Source organism: Mesoplodon densirostris, chromosome 10, assembly GCF_025265405.1.
Source record: "Mesoplodon densirostris isolate mMesDen1 chromosome 10, mMesDen1 primary haplotype, whole genome shotgun sequence".
NCBI lineage: Eukaryota > Metazoa > Chordata > Mammalia > Artiodactyla > Ziphiidae > Mesoplodon > Mesoplodon densirostris.
In genome coordinates, this window is record NC_082670.1 from 23,025,869 (window position 1) to 23,038,586 (window position 12,718).

At 43.7% G+C, this 12,718-nt stretch overlaps 2 non-coding genes across 2 annotated transcripts; one reads left to right on the top strand and one right to left on the bottom strand.

The window, feature by feature from the left end:
• Window positions 1-8,737: 8,737 nt before the first annotated feature.
• Window positions 8,738-8,810, bottom strand: TRNAF-GAA (transfer RNA phenylalanine (anticodon GAA)). The gene has a single exon. It is a non-coding gene; the product is annotated as a tRNA-Phe (tRNA).
• A 483-nt stretch (window positions 8,811-9,293) lies between these two features.
• On the top strand, window positions 9,294-9,365 carry TRNAE-CUC (transfer RNA glutamic acid (anticodon CUC)). Its single transcript has one exon. It is a non-coding gene; the product is annotated as a tRNA-Glu (tRNA).
• Window positions 9,366-12,718: the final 3,353 nt, after the last annotated feature.

Genomic DNA, 12,718 nt, shown 5'->3' on the forward strand with positions numbered 1-12,718 from the left:
GTAAAATCTTTATTTTCAAAGTGTGGGGTAAAAAGAATGTCCTTATCTAATTTGGAAATACTTTGAGGATGGGAATGGAGAAAAGTACTATGGTAAAACAGAAATGTATATATGCTCTTTCTCCAATATTGTTTGATGTTATGTAGATTGGGACAAAAACTCATACACTAAAAAAAATGATTTATTTTGGGGAAAATATGACTGCTTCAGAACAAAATAATAATAATAATAACAACTATAATAATAATTAATAATACTACCAGAAAGGGACAGCCAAGTAGTCAAGTTAAACAGGACTTTCTTAACTTATTTGCTGAAAGTATAACTTATTTGGAATCCAACTTTTATTCCACAAGTTTAAACTACTGCTGTGCTTTTTATCAAGATGAGAACCGGGCAAGGAGCAGGTTTGGGGGATGGGTAGGAAATCAAGAGATCTTTGAACATGTTAAGTTTGCGATGCCTTTTAGACATTCAGTGGAGATGTCAGTCATGTAATTTGATCTGCTCAATGGAGAGATGGGATTGAAAGTTTAAGTCTGGGACTTCCCAGGGTATACATGGTATTTAAAGCCAGGTGATCAGGTGAGCTCAGTTAGGGAGAGGGTGTATGTAGGGAATACATGAGGACTCAGGTCAGGACCCTAGAGAACTCCAAAATTTAGAGACTGGGAAGAGGAGGAAATAAAGAAGGAACTACATTTAAGTGGAAAAAAACCAAACAAACAGACAAACAGACAAACAAACAAAAAAAAAAACAAGAGAGAGTGGTGTTCCAGAAATCAAGTGAATGTGTTTCCATAAAGAGAGGGAGGGTATCAGCTGGGCCAAGTGTTACTGAGAAGCTGAGCAAACTGAATGCTGAGAGTTGACCATTGGATTTTGCAAGATGGAGGTTGCTGAGACTCGACAAGGGAGTTTCAGTGGAGTTAGAGGGGATAAAGATTTGGTTTAGAGTCGGTTAAATGGAGGAGCACAGTTGGGGGTATGCTCTATCCATTCAGCTATTCAGATTCAGGTTTGGAGAAAGTGGTGGTGTGTTTGATTTGACCTAGGGTGGGGAGTGGGGCACAGGAGATGAAGGTTATACAAGCTAGTAATGCTGGCAATTAATCATGAAATCTAAGCTGTGGAAAGAGGGAAGTAAAGACGTGAGGAGGAAGGGGATACATTTTCTCCTGTTTTTCTCCCCATTCTCCTATCCCCATCCTCCTCAGTTTCTGAGATCTCTAAATTCTGAGTCAATTCTCTTCAAGTATGAGAAGATTCTCATTAAAATATCCTCATCAGCTCTGTAGCCTTCGTTTCATTCAACTCCATCCAGTCTTGCTGACCTTGAGGGCTTCAAAATATTTTAGCATGCAATAGCATCTCTTCATCTACGTGAACAACTGTGTTAAAGCACCAGACTCAAGGCCTGTCATTCTCATTGTTTTCTCCCTGGTTTTCAAATCCCACTTCTCCGTAAGAAAAGTATCACCTTGGCAAAGACCTGCTTCTCCTCCAACAGCAGGTGAATAGCATCATCACATCTGCATCCTTTTTAATCCCTTCTTCTCTTTTACTCACATTCTACCAGATTCCAAGTCCTGTGAATTCTACCTCCTTGGTACTTCCTGAATCAGTCTCCTTTATTCCATACCAGATTACTACCATTGTTTTACTTTTTCTTTCTCCTCATCATCCCTCCGTGTCTTTCCTCTGCTACTGCAGTGGCCTCCAATCTGGTTTCTGGGCTTCTAACCTTGCTTGTCTCCCATTGTTTGTCTACACAGGGCTGTCATACACAGATGCCCTATGAAAGACACTTGTGAAGAAGGTAAATAGGAGCTGAAGTCTGACCTGAGTTCTGAGAGTCAAGCCATGAGCCTTGGATAGAGGTGGCATTTTCCTTTTTTTGTACTTTATCAGCCCCGAGGGTTGCCTTTCTGTTATTCATCCACCAACATGAGTCGTTATTACATAATTTGCACAAAGGCACTCTGTGTGCTAGCTGAAGCCCCACTTCTGCAGTACAGTCAGGACAAGCTTGCAAAAAATACCAGTTACACTGGCCTTTCTGTTCAGAAGGGCACTTCTTTGTCTTTCCAAAGCCTTTGAGGTAAAGTTCAAAGTCATTGAAGATACAGCTCGTAATGTGTTCTCATTATCTACTAATATGTAACAGAATTCCAAAGCACAGTGACATGTGGTACACAGAATAATGGACATTCCAAAAGATTCTCTAATCCCTGGAAACTGTGAATGTTTCCTTACATGGTAAAAGGGACTTCACAGATGTGATTAAGATTGAAGACCATGAGATGGGGAGATGACCCTAATCACAAGAGTCCTTAAAAGTGGCAGAGGAAGCAGAAGAGTAGGTAAAGGGATGTGATTTGAGGACTTGACCCATCATTCATGGCTTTGAAGAACCAAGGAATGTAGCGGTCTTTAGAAGCCAGGAGTGGCCATTAGCTCAAGCCAGCAGAAAACAGAGACTTCAGTCATACAACTACAAAGAAACAAACTCTATAAACAGTGTGAAGCGGGAAACAGATTCTCCCCTAGAGCCTCCAGAAAGGCATGCAGGCTGTGAATACCTTGCTTTCAGCATGGTGAGACCATACCCGTCACTTCTTCTTTTTTTTTTTTTTTTTGCGGTACGCGGGCCTCTCACTGTTGTGGCCTCTCCCATTGTGGAGCCCAGGCTCCAGACACGCAGGCTCAGCGGCCATGGCTCACGGGCCCAGCCACTCCGCGGCACGTGGCATCCTCCTGGACAGGGGCACGAACACCTGTCCCCTACATCGGCAGGCGGACTCTCAACCACTGCGCCACCAGGGAAGCCCCTGTCGCTTCTGACCTGAAAAATTCTAAGATAATAAATTTGTGTTTTTTTAAAGCCACTAAGGTTGCTGTGATAGCAATAGAAAACCATTTTGTTATCTCTCTTGATTCTGTGGGTTCACTGGGCTCACCTGGGCAATTTTGCTCCGTGTGGTGTCAGCAAGAACTCCAGACCTCTGAGGACCTGATTGGGCTGAGCTCTCCAAGATGGCTTGCTCACGTGACTGGTGGTGGCAGTTAGTGTTTGTGACCTGCTAGGAGCTCTACTGAGGCTGTTGTCCAGAGTGCCTGGCTGTGACCTTCCCATGTGGCTTGGACTTCTCACAGTATAGTGACTGGGTTCTGAGAGAGAGAGCTTCCCAGATTGAGCATTCCAAGGAACCCAGTCAGAAGCTGCCAGGGTTCTTATGACTCAGGCAGGCCTGGAACTGGCAAAGTGTCACTTCAATGAAATTCTACTTGGTCAGCCAAGATTCACTGTGGGAATGTGCTACACAAAGGTGTGATTACTGAGAGACCTGCTACACTGGGGTCAGTTCTGGGAGACTAGCTACCACACAAGGTAACTCTTTTTTCATCTGTAGCTTCATCTTAATCTTATTCCTCTTGGCCCATGCACCGTTGATACTCTGCTCATGCCTAATGGAACTAGGAACTAGGGATTTTCACACCTTTTCAGCTTTGCACCTGTTGATGCTTCATGGAGAGAATCTTCCCATGCCCTATAAAACTGACACAAGTCCAACATGTGGGGTTTCCCCCACACCACCAAGCAATTCTTTACACCAGCTGGGTGTGCTACAGTTCAACTCAGTTCTGACACTACCTACCCAGAGGTGGCATCAGATTTTACCACTTAAGGGCTCAGCTCCACAAGACTGCCCACAGACCCCAAACATGAGTCCAGGTCGTCAGATCAACGCATCTGTGCATCTGATCAACTGACTAGAGATGGGAATTTTCACAGACTCCACTCCTTGGGTTCAATTAATTTGCTAGAGCAGCTCACAGAGCTCAGAGAAACATCTTATGTACTAGATTACTGGTTTATTGTAAGAGGCTATCACTTAGGAACAGCTAGATGGAAGAGATGCAAAGGGCAAGGTATGGGTAAAGGGGGGATGGAATTTCCATGTCTTCTCTGAGCTGGTCACTGTCCCCACATCTCCAAGTATTCACCAGCCCAGAAACTCTTCAAACCCTGTCCTTTCTGGGTTTTATGGAGGCTTCATTGTATAGGCACAATTCATTAAACTTAGGCCATCGGTAATTTAACTTAATCTCCAGCTCCTCTCCCCTCCCAGGAGGTAGGAGGTGGGACTGAAAATTTTCAACCCTCCAATCACATGGTTAGTGCCCCTGGCAACCTGTGCCCGTCCTTAGGAGACCTCTGGGGCTTTCCCAAAGTCTCCTCATTAACATAACAAAAGGCACCTTTAGGGCTCTCAACAATTAGGAAAGTCTCAGTGTTTTAGGAACTGTGTGCCAGAAGTGTGAGGAAGACCAAATAATATTTATTATAAATCACAACGATCACATCTTCCTTACCTGCCTAATTATAGCTCATCTTTAAGACACTTTTCCGCTATCATCTCCTCCAGTAAACCATCCCCATCTTAGGTTAGGTGCCCGTAACGATGATTTTCTCTACACAACATCCTGCCCTTACATCTATGGAAGAATACGAGTGTGTCTTAATTCTCACTGATTTACTTGTCTGTATTTTTAAAAAATCAGGCCGTAAGCTCCTCAGAAGAGTGCATTTTGTACTCTCCGATTCCCTAGACGGACCTAGTATAGATGGCACAAAGCAGGGTCTCAGTAAATGTTGGCTGACAGAGTAGTAATTGAACAATTCTCTGCATATATTTATTACTTACCACAAAACGAAAATGCACCCAACATGACATTGTACAAATGTCCTGATTTCAACCATGCACAAAATTATGTATGCATGAGGGCGGGAACTAAAAAGGAAGAAGGGAAATGCCCATCATCAGTTGGGAAGGCAGAACTGTGGGTATCTTTTTATTTTTCTCTTTAATGTTCTAATATCATAACGCTGCCACTGTTAAAATAAATGAAAATGTGTAGACATCTGGTTCCAAAGCGTCAACAGCCTTGTCACTTGCAGCACGGACCGCTGATTGGCTTAACCTGGTAGTTTCTTAGAAATGCAGACTCTCAGACCTCACCCCAGACCTACAACATTAGAACCTGCATTTTAGCGAACCGCACCCCACCCCGCCCGTGATTTTGTATGCGCATTGAAGTTTGCGAAGAACACAACCCTCAATACAGCCCTTCACCCTTTCCTTTATTAAATTTACGGCCATTTGTTTAACAGATCTTTTTGCAAAGATCCCGAGGACAACGCGATAAACCGAGCTTATTCACATCTCTGCCAGGGCTTTCTGCGTCTCCTGAGCTCGGTTCTATCAACCCCTTCTAGCAATCTAGAGTGGGTAGTGGGCTGCGCACAGGGGAGTCGCCGCGCGGGTCGCACCGTGCAGCACGGCAGGGCCGCCGGCCTCAGCATCCAGGCCCGCGGCGCCGCATCTCTCCGCGCCGGGCACGGTGGCGCGCGCCTGTAATCCCAGCTTCCCGGGAGGCTGAGGTCGGCGGATCGTGGGTGCCCGGGGGTTCGGGACTACCGCCCTGTGTAGAGCGGGCGTCCGCACCGGGCCTGGCACCAACATGGGGCTCCCGGGGGAGCCCGGGGGTACCAGGTTGTCTAAGGAGGGGGGGACCCGGCCCAGGCCGGACACGGAGCAGGTCAAACTCCCCGTGCTGGGCGGCGGTGGGACCGCGCCTGCGAGCAGTGCCTGCAGTTCTGCCCGGACATCCGACGAGACCCGGTCTCTTTTGTTTAATCTTCCCTGGATTCTCTTTTTGAAGAATCGTTTTTCCCCAGCATTGTTTTTGCACACAGCAGACCACCTAACTTTACGGAGTACACGGGGCGGCGTACATACTACTGTTAAAAGATAAACCGAGGCATATTAAAAATTTTAAGATTTTACTTGAGCAAAAATCGATTCCAATCGAGCAGCATCCAATCTAGCAGGTAGGAAGGAGCTCCAAGGAGCTGTACAAAATGAAAGACTTTAGCAGGCAGAAGGGAGCTGGAACAAGGAAGTTATACTAGGCAAAAAAGCTGGTTGGCTATTGCTAGGTTACTTTCCTTTAGGGGATGGCAGGAGTCTATCAGGCAGATAACATAACTAGTAGTGCTGATCAGGTGATTCCTGATTGAATGGTTTTAGATTACATTTCTAGGGGGCAGAGGCCCTAGTTAGATCTAGGTTTGGTGACAATGAGACTTAGCATAAATGACTCCATTTTGGGCCTGTCTTTTTTTTTTTTTTTTTTTTAAACACTACTGTATACTTTATCTTTAGGTTTTGCACACAGGGGAAGGGTGGTGTAGTCAGTCCACACTGGAAGAAGCTCTTCTTAGTGACTTATTATCCTGGGGATTTCTCCACCCTGCAATCAGCCTTTCCCAAAACCATAAGACTGTACTGCATTTTGTAAATACTGCTGCATTATGTTGCATTGCATGACAATTGTATAATCCAAGACAGATTTGCCACAGGTCTGAACTTCCAAGTTTTTTCAGGAACTTCTCACTCAAAAACCTGTACACAAATGTTCTTCCTGGATTGGACAAAAGACCTAAAGAGACATTTCATCAAAGCAGATACATGGATGGCAAATAAGCACATGAAAAGGTTTTCAACATCATTAGCCACTGAGGAAATGCAAATTACAGCCACAATGAGATGTCACTGTATACCTATCAGAAAGGCTAAACTAAAACTAGTAACAATGCCAAGTGTTGACGAGGCTATATACATTGCTGGTGGGAATGTAAAATGGTGCAGCCACTCTGGGAAACACTTTGGCAGTTTCTTTAAAAACTAAACATGCAAGTACCATGCCACCCAGAAGTTGCACTCCTGGACATTTAACCCAGAGAAATGAAGACTGATGTTTACACAAAAACCTATCCTCAAATATTTATAGCAGATTTATTCACAATAGTAAAAAGCTGGAAACAACCCAAGTGTCCTTTAATGGAGAATGTTCAAACTGTGGTGAGCTCATACCACAGAACAGTATTCAGTAATAAAAAGGAATGAACTATTGAAGCACTCAACAACCTGGATGAATTTCCAAAGAATTACAGTGAGTGCAAAAAGCCAATCCCAATAGGTTACATACTATATGTTTCCATTTATATAACATTGTTGAAATTACAAAATTATAGAAATGGACAACAGATTAGTGGTGGCCAGATGTTGGGGGGGGCAGGAGGAAAGTGGGTGTGGCTATAAAAGGGCAACATGAGGATCCTAATGGTGATGGAAATGTTCTGTATCTTGACTTTAACAATATCAATACCCTGCTCCTGATATTGCATTATAGTTTTGCAAGATGTCACTATTGGGGGCAACTCAGTAAAGGGTACATGAGATATTTCTGTATTATTTCTTATAATTGCAGGTGAATCTACAATTATGTATAATTTAAAAATTGAATTAAAAAAGACAGAGGTCAGGACACTGAGACGCAGCCATTTCTAAAGAGTCCTTAGAAGTGGGGGAGAGGGAAGATGGAAACAGAGCAGCTGGAGAGTACAGAGAAGAAAACGTCCAAGGAAGACTGATTCATGAAGGATGAGTTGTCAATAGTTTGTGTCCTGCACAGAATTAAGTTTAGGGCCAAAAAAAGAGACAAAGCATTAGAAACTTGGGAAGTTGATGGTAATGGTTTCCTAGGTTTGGAAGGCAGACCTCAGCTGACAAGCAACTGATGAGGCAAGGAAGTGGAGGCAAATACTGTTCCTGTAACAAGTTTGGTGGTGGTTGGAAGGAAAGATTCTGGGGAAGAAGCACGAGGGCCGGACAGGAGGGCATGTGTTCTCTTTTTTGTTGTCTGAAGATGGACATGCAGGCATTCTGTAGTTTGAAGAGAGGCAGGTAAGAGGGAGAGAGATCAAAGACACGAGGGCAGAATGGAATTGGGAGAAGGGTCAAAAGCTCAGATGGCATATCTATTAGCCTTGGAAATGAGGGAAAATTTTCCTCTGAGTAGGAAGGAAGAGGTTGGGATATGTGAAGAACTACCAAATTAGGAGGTAGGGAAAAAGAGAGCTACAGGAATATCATGACTCTCTTGTCTCCTTCAAGGCTCAGGCTCAGTTTACCACGCACCCCGCACGCCACCCCTCCACCGCCCTTCCAGCCAGGAGCCACCTCTTCAATTCAACTCAGATGACTTCATTTTCCAGGAACATTTCCTTCAGTTCTCCTGCCTTGCCTCTCTCTTTCTCTTCAGAGTTGCATAGGAGTCCACTTAATAAATATTTATTGAAGGAACATGACGTCGAGAATAAAATGCAGTTGGTATTCCTCATATTAAACTTCTCTTTTCCACAACTATCTGGATGACCTGTCTCCTTTGCATTAGAAGCTGGCAGAGAATAAGATTAGGGGGAAAGGGAGATCATGAAGTAGAAATGAACAGGAGAAAGAGGAGTACTTTGGGGTCTCTTGACTTTGGCTTACGGTTGTTGGAATAATTCCATGGGAATGAAGAAGGGATAGGTTTGAAGAAAGAGGAACATAGCATAAGTGGAACAGAGCCCGAACCAAGAAAGAAGATACACACTAAATATTACAAAGAAGGGAAAGTAGTTTTCCTTCTGCACGTTTGGATCTACCTCTTTTATTTTGTGAGATGTAGAAGCCCATCCCTAGGCTACTCTGACTAGAAGAATCGTTTTATTGCACAACCCTCTGTCTTCCTTTATGAATTTGAGAAAAAAGTTGCCTAGTATTTCGGTATGCTGTTGTTTGCAGTCTGTTCACTCAGTATTTTAATGTAGCTCCGAAAAGAAACCTGCCGAAACCCGGGATCGAACCAGGGACCTTTAGATCTTCAGTCTAACGCTCTCCCAACTGAGCTATTTCGGCTCCGCCCACTCCTCCTTCCAGCAATGTCTTATGACTTTATCCTCTGTCTTTTTATTCACTAAATATAAAGAATTTGATAAACATCATCATAAACACTTTGAGGAAACCAAAGATAAATTTAAAAACGGTTTTCATCTTCGAATGGCTCACCAATTTGTGAGGAGAAAGATAAGACAGTTACAAATTAATGTCATAAGAACTGCCGTAACGACTTAGTTAAATCTACAATTTATTCCTGAGTAAATCCACACGTCTGGAGCAGGGAAGGAGACTCTATGCAGCTACGTGGCCCCGATTACTCCTTCTTGGGCATTGCCACATCTTCTCCTTGTCCAGATTTTATTGGTTGGTGCGGAACAGGAGGTTCATGTATGAAACGAATGTGATCTTGCATTGCCTCATTGAATATTCAGAAAAGGAGTGACGCATGCGTACTATGGAGCATTAGCCTTGTAGGTTTATTTTGAGAGTTCTGTGTCAGCTTCCCTGGTGGTCTAGTGGTTAGGATTCGGCGCTCTCACCGCCGCGGCCCGGGTTCGATTCCCGGTCAGGGAAAAGCTCCTTTTTCCTCACCTACTCGGCTTTCGTGAAACCAAGGGGGAAACTTGTAAATAAGACTAAAAGTTGAAGTGCATACAAGTTAACTTTTAATTTTCATACGAGGCATTTTCTGCCTAGAAACTCTGCAACGTTTTTGATATTCCAACCGCAAAATCACAAGTGATGTAAGTTTCAGTTATTTACAAAATTTGGTTAATGAGCACGTTACCTGACATTGACCAAAAAGCTCGCCACTATCCTGAATGCTTCAAAATTTTAATTATTCAGTTGGATGGTCCAGTGAGCAGGAAATTTTGGAGGCAACTGATTAGCTTTAGGAGTTGGCTGAGATTAGCATAACACTTTGTAAAGAGAGTTACGAATGAAGATGAGAGGGAAGAAATCGGGAAGTTATTTCCTGGAAGTTTGCCTTGGCTGGTTGTGGGCGAGTTTCTGAATTCCCGAGAGCGTCTGGAATTGTGAAACGCACTCTCTCCGGCGGGTTTTCTAGTTTCACTGATCCAGCTGGGAGAAGGGGGATCGGCCTAGAAATACTGACACGGTAACTTAATCTTGGATCAAGGCGGTCTCCGGACTGCCTGATCTCCCCAGCGCCTCCACCTGTTTTCCGCTCTGAATTTACAATTTGTCTGGGGTTTCCTAAGAGAGGAAATAGGGGAAGGCCATATTATTAAAGGAAAACTGCTGTCAAAAAACTAAGAAACAGGCAAACGATGTATTCAGCATCTCTGAATGGGCACCTGAGAAATTTACTGACAGCTACTTGAGAAAAAGCAGATTCTGTTATCCTTCTGACTTTTGACAAGGTTTGATGCCTTTGTGATAATTCGCTCCTGTCTGACAGTATTGGGGCACGAATCTTTGTTACTTAGTTTGTCTAAATAGCAGCCACAGAAGTATTGCTTATTACTTCCTTCTCATTTCTTATAAAAGTTCGATGCACATATGAACTCTCCAGAAGCTTCCGAACAAAGATCATGGTGACCCTGATCTTACTCTACCAACAGATGGGGACACAATGTTTTTATGATCATGTTAAATGAAGCAGTAATACTCTTTTTCTAACTAATTGCACATTCCCTGCTCTCCCCCAACCCCCATATATAAATTCACAAATTCCAAAACCGCTTTGAGATGGGACACTCCTTTGTCATCTTGCCAGTACTCTCCTTGAGTTAATACACTTTGACGCCTATGTAAGATCAATTTGTCTAAGAAATTTTGTTTTGCCATAAGTATAAAAGTGGTATAGTTTGTCAAATTTCTGTATATACTGAAGCTGTTCTGTTTCTTTCTGCTTAGTGTTTCACAGGAAATCAACCCTATAGGGCTGATGGCAATCACTCCTGAACAACAGCCTCTTTTAATGATGTCGTATTTTGTCTCCTCTATATGCAGCAAGAATCCTTTGCTTCATTTAGTTTTATATGTCTGTTTTTAGGGAGGAGTCTGGGTAGAACCCCTGAATGTGTTTAATGGTTTTCTAAATTTTAAAACTATCTTACATAAACCTAATTGGATTAGAGACAAAGGATTCTTCTTTGAAAGTGATGTGACTTCTTTTTTTATGCTTCTGTTATGAGCTATTTCTTATTCTCCATGGGGGGGGAATCTCTAATCTGTATTTTAGCACAGTAGGTTCTGTGCTCATGATACTGCTACCTAATTACTTGTCAACTCAGAGAGAAAATGGCAAAAATATAACAAAACCAAAATCCACATAAGTACAAGAGGAAGGAGGGAGAACTTGAATGACTATAAGAAAAAGGACAACAGTTGGGGGTCAGTAAATCAATCTTAAGGGCCAAGGTAGGTTTGCACTACACTAGTCCCTATGGAAGATGAAAAATGAGCAAGACACGCTCCTATCTCTCAATTAACATCCCTAAACCCCAGTTTCCCCATCTGTAAAAAGGGAATAAAAAATCTACCGCATAGATTTGCTATGGGGAGTAATGCACAAAAACTGCTCAGCCATACTATTAGCCTAATCCATATGATTTTATTGTTATTATTATTTTTATTACATTTGTGGTGCTTAGGATGAGTGGAGGAGACATATTGTGAACAAGTTTTCCATTGGACAGAAAGAGTAATCTGCTAAGAAAAAAAAGTGTGGAAAATCACGGTGGTGTGTGTGTGTGTGTGTGTGTGTGAGAGAGAGAGAGAGAGAGAGAGAGAGATTCGGAGGCAGGGTGGAGAACTGACTTATTTAAAGTGGACTTTGAAGAATGAGCAAGATTTCTGTGAGGGAATGAGGAGGAGACCGGCATTCCAGGACAAGGGATCAGGGGAAGCAAAGCGCGGAATTGTGAAAGCGCCTGGATCGTTCAGGACTTTGAAATCCGAACTCTTTGAATTCTGAACTAAAATTTGGAAAATCTCTGCTACTGATGGGATGGAATACGTTTTCAATGTCAAGCTTTCTGGCCATACCCAGTGAAGCTAGAATTACACTTCTGTATATGTTCCGATGGCAATTGCTGACAAACCCACGTCCTAAAGGTGCATAGTTGCTACCCAGAAATTTTCTCAAGTCGGTCGGTCCTGAGGAACTAATTTTAAATGCTTTACAATCAGTTTAGTCTCTAAAGAGAAGATCATCAGAGTTCCCTGTTCGACTTCCAGGAACCTGTGAGGGTGGTTCCAAATCTCACTCTGACGCCCGGCCCACCCAGCTGTCGGACTGAAGCTGTGGGTTCCCCAAGACTGAACTAGAACCAGCGAGAGAGGCAGTCCTCCCCGCTTCCTAGAGAGTACACACTGAGCTGACAGTTGGATAGAGGGTACTAGAAAGTGCCTCTCTAGGGAACAGGAAGAGGGATATATTTGTATACCGTTTAAATTCTTTGTTCTGTGTGGCGTAGGCCTTTAGTCCTTGCAGGGGTTGTCTCCTGAGGAGCACGGTTGGGCTCATTATTTCTCGGAATGTTAGAATCATAGATCCGGAAACGGTCAGGTAGCGGCAGCTGACGGGGGCCTCCCCACCATCACCCGGAGCGGACCGTGGGGGCTTTGGGAGAAGCCCTCCTCTTCTTTTCATTCTCCTTCTCCTTTTTCTCCTTTCTTCCACTTTTCACCCCTGGCTCCTTCAGGAATCTGTGCCTTCCCTCCGGGAGCGAGCCTGTGGGGTGGGGAAGGGGTTGCAGGTGCAATCCCGACCCCAGCCGCCCTCCACCCAAACTTTTCCTTGTTATGCTTCTCGCCAGGCTTGTCTCGCTTCAGCCCCCAGCTCCACCGCATTCCTCCGCGTATTCCTCCAATCAGGCCTTTCCAGAACTACACTAAGTTAGCTCCTTCAACCAAGTGTGAACCCAGCCCTCCTTCATTCACAACACTGAGTTGTA